The 4,837-nt window shown below is 33.6% G+C and overlaps 1 pseudogene; it reads right to left on the reverse strand.

Moving 5' to 3' along the window:
- Nucleotides 1-1,258: 1,258 nt before the first annotated feature.
- Nucleotides 1,259-2,125, reverse strand: LOC116876606 (annotated as a pseudogene).
- Nucleotides 2,126-4,837: the final 2,712 nt, after the last annotated feature.

Genomic DNA, 4,837 nt, shown 5'->3' on the forward strand with positions numbered 1-4,837 from the left:
TACCACCAAAATAAACCAACCGACTTAATTTATTAGGCATGTCTACATTTTAGCTTCCATTATGTGATTTTTTTTGGGGGGGGGAATTTCACTTTCAAAGAATCAAGTCCTTGCAAACAGAACAGCTAATCTTTCCAATAATAAAACCCAGTATCTATATTCTCAAAACTCACAAAACTAAATGGAAATGTCTGGTTGTCAGCCAATAGTGTCATGCTCAAGTCAGCATCACATCACAAGCAATAATCTATAACTAATTTCAATAAGCAAATTCCAATTCTAAACATTATTAGAGACTACCATTGTTATTCCCAAGTGTGTTGGGACGTGTCATATTGGTGAATTGTATAGGCTAAATTTTCTTTGGCAACTTTTTATATTATCAAATAACAAAACTGGACAACTATAAAGATTTGAATTAACTTAATACTTCAAAAATTTCAAACTTCATTATAATTACTTAGATGTAAATTTCTTATAGATGCATCTTATAAGAAACATGCCTACTGTAATATAATGACAACAAAAGAACTACTAATAATCCTTACTAAAAACTTTTCAGATATATGTACAATTGAACTCAAACACCAGTGAAAATATTATAATGTTAGCTCCAATTCACTGTCAGACTTTCTGTGATAAAGGATAAAAACTAAAAACTGGGTATCCAAAAATCTTTCTGGAAGGCAATTTCAAATGGATTCAAAATGGTCTAAACAATGACCAGAATATAAAATGAATTCTCACTATATACCTTATAATACTGATAACTTAATAATTTTTAATCCTTGTTCTAAGGAATAAACCTATTTGGGAAAACATCATGAAGAAATTTAAACATGAAAGTCAAGTCCAGTTATATAACTAGGAAATATTCTCTATATATAAGAAAATCACTAATTTAAGTTATAAATGGCTTCCATTAAATATTACCACTCCAAAATTCACACAATGTAAATTAAAATAGGTATGACAGAAAGTACAATCTAAAGCATGTTCACATTTCAAAGATAAGTGATAGAAGTTTAAGCCAGCAAAAATTCAAATAGGCATATATGTAAACATTTTTATGTAAACTTTGATGAGTAAGATACAAGAAATAACTTGTTTCAATAATTTTATGCACAGCTTATATACATCTTAAAACAAGTACAACTGTAAACATTTCTATGTAAAAGCCACAATAAAGTCCAACAAAATATTAAATAACAGTCTTACAAACTGATCTCTCAAGAGTATAACAACTGAGTATGGTCTTCTAAGAAATGTCTTCTTGGTAAATCATTTCTGTTTTAACTAAAAAGACATCTGCCAGCTTAAGTTTTGGAATTTCTGAACCTCTGACTTTAAGGCATAACAAGCATTCTCCACTTTGGCCAAACTTTATTTTAAGGAATAAAACTCCTTAGAAACCTCGTAAGGTCCAGTACTGCCAGTGAATGAAAACTCATCATAAACCTGACATAAAAACTGGCTCACTTCAAAGGGGGTGCCAATGTCCCCATCCTCCATACTGTTTATATACATCCACATCAACTCTCTAGTTAAAATAGCCATTCCCAAAAGATAATCAAAAGGTGTGATTTTCAGTCTCCAAGTTCCAAACTGCTTCTTCTGTGTATCAGAAGGGTGTGTGTGGATGTGTGTGTGTGTCTCATTTTCTTTTTATAGTCTCCTGTTGTAAATATCAATTATTTAATTTCATCCATACTGATAAGTGATCATGTTTGGATGAAGTATTGAAAAGAGACAGCCTCCACATATTCCTTCAGTCCTGTAGTAATGGCTCTATGGAATTGATGTATGGCCTCTCCTGAGAGTTCCTGGGCTACTTGTGACATCTTTTGTCTACTACTCTCCAGTTTAATTTCTGATTCAGTCACTATATCTTCTGTATCAGGAACTTGTAATCCCATGGAGGAGAAAAATTGTCCTTTTACTTTCAGCAGCTATATCCTAAGTCTCTCATATTTGTCATGTTTTGCATCAAGTTTCTGCTGAAATTATCTGAAGGCCAACATCACAGGTGAAGATGAATTAACATCCTTCCCTTCTCTTCTCTAGTTATATGGGGAATGGTCGTGCTTCCTTTATCTGAACCTCCTGATCCTTCTTTACTGTTCATGTTGTCATGACCTTCAATGAGATGAGTGGAGGCTGAGGGCCTTTGGAGCCAGCGGAGTGCCTAAGGTGCTAGCTGGAGAGAATGTCCAGTAGTCCTTTGCAGCTGGCCAAAGTCAGCACACTCAATTTAATAATTTACTTGTTTAAATAACAAACACACACACATATACTTGGCATAACTTCTAATGGTATAGCACATTCTTATGACAAATTTTGAAAATCAACAATAATAGCTTTAGGAACTGTGGTGAATCTTGGTGTTTGGTTTTATATTTAAAGGCTAAAGCCTCTTAGTGTTTGGTTTTGTGTTTATTTGACTAGGATTTATGCTGTGTTTAATATCTGCTCTAGCTGCAGATGTCAGAGACTAAAATTTTTTCTGCAAGAGCTTTTGTGTTTTCTTTTGTCTTGAATTTCCTTGCGACTCTTTTTGAATAGGGTCTGAGACTTGCAGTTCTTTTCAGCTTTAATTCCCAGTTATCATATATAAACCCATTGATGTGGCAGTAAGATGTGGGGGACAGGGAAATGTTCTCTAGCAGTAAGATCAAGTTAGGTGTCAGACTTTTAGTAAGCCTGTGTCCCTGAGCTGTGATCTTCACAAGTGCTTCTCAGTCTTTTTCTTTTTCTTTCTTTCTTTTTTTTTTTTTTTTTTTTTCCTTAGGTGAGACAGGAAGGCTAGGGGGCTGGTGGGCTGGAGATGGGCATCTCTCTTCCTCCACTTTGGTAAAAGAGTTTCTGTTATGTGCAAGCCTTTGTTAAAGAGAATAGAATTCTCTGAGCATATTCCAAAATGGTGACTTTACCCATACTTCTGTTGGAGGTGATTTTTCTCAGATCTTCAGAGTGAGAACCTGGCAGGACACCTGGAGGGAAAATTACAAAAAAGGAGATGCCTAGGACTGATCTTCCTGAAGTTTTTATATCTCAAGCTAGTGTCTACACTAGTCTCTAGCAATTAGTCAACTATCTTTTATTATTACTGATGCTGGCTCCAGTGTCTGCTTCTGCTTCCAATAAACTATAGGCTCTGCATCTGCCTTTCTTTCCACTTTCTCAACACACTGATTTGCCCTGTGACTATAATTCTCTCCTGGATCCAAGAGAGGTAGTGATGTATGGTTCTTCGGCTTTTTTCTTTTCATGAGGATGGGAGAGACAACTTCCAAACTGGGAACTAAAAGTCTAATATTAACTCTGATTTGTATGGTTAATGAACTGTTAGTGGAATGTGATATGGATTACTTTGGGGCCAATGTTTAAAGACTTAGCATAAGATTTCCAAGTTTTAAGTGTATCACTCACATTTATATGATAATTATTGTCAGAAAATTACAGAAGAATTTGAATCTGAAATTAAATAATTTCAAGGCAACTCATCCAAAGATGTGTTTTTTTTTTAATTTTACCGAATTTGGGTGTGTTGCAGATTTTATTCCAAACAAACTTATATGATACCATTTCATTTAAATTTTTAAAATAGGAAGAACACTAAAAATTGCCATTGTATTTTTATTGGAAAAAGAATGACAGTAACAATCAAAGTCATGCTTTGATAACATTTTCAAGTACTTATAAAATGTGTCAAACATTTTCTGATATAAATTACATTTTTGAGAAACGATATACTTTTTAAAGACAAATCATTATATAGTCTAAAGAAGGGCCATCTCTATCCCAATGTTCATAGCAGCAATGGTCACAGTCACCAAACTGTGGAAAGAACCAAGATGCCCTTCGACAGATGAATGAATAAAGAAGATATGGTCCATATATACAATGGAATATTATGCCTCCATCAGAAAGGATAAATACTGAAATTTGTATCAACATGGACGGGAATGGAAGAGATTATGATGAGTGAAATAAGTCAAGCAGAAAGAGTCAATTATCATATGGTTTCACTTACTTGTGGAGCATAAAGAATAACACAGAGGACATTGGGAGATGGAGTGGAGAAGTGAGTTAGGGGAAAACAGTGGGGGAGACAAACCATGAGAGACTGTGGACTCTGAGAAACAAACTGAGGGTTTTGGAGGGGAGTGGAGTCAGGGGTTGGGTGAGCCTGGTGGTGGGTATTATGGAGGGCCCATATTGCATGGAGCACTGGGTGTGGTGCATAAACAATGAATGCTGGAACACTGAAAAGAAATAAAATGAAATGAAAAAAAAAAAGACAAATCATATGAAAATAAAAATTATTATACATTTTCTAAATACTGAAAACTTACAATATATTTTTGATTTCCATGGTTTTATTTCATATGTGTATGAAATTATATTATATATTAGGTGTCATCTAAAAGATTTTCAGTCTTTTTGTTGTTGTTATATTTTCTCCAACTTCTTCTTCTTTGATAGTGTAATTATACCAGTACTACTGAGAAGGTAATCTTAATATAATTAGTATTTTTTAAAAAAGTAGGACTCACATATTCCAAGTTATTTTCCTTTTAACATTCAAGACAGTCTTACTTTGTTGAGGGTTTTTATAATGAATGGATGTTATACTTTGTCAAATGATTTTCTGCATCTGTTGAAATGATTATATGGCTCTTATCCTTTCTTTTATTAATGTAGTATATAATATTGATTGATTTATGAATATTGAATCACCTTTGCAACCCAGGAATAAATCCCACTTGATCATGGTGAATGATTCCTTTAATATATTGTTGGATTCAGTTTGCTATTATTTTATTGAGAATTTCTA

Source organism: Lontra canadensis, unplaced genomic scaffold, assembly GCF_010015895.1.
Source record: "Lontra canadensis isolate GAN:19392208 unplaced genomic scaffold, GSC_riverotter_1.0 scaffold46, whole genome shotgun sequence".
Lineage (NCBI taxonomy): Eukaryota > Metazoa > Chordata > Mammalia > Carnivora > Mustelidae > Lontra > Lontra canadensis.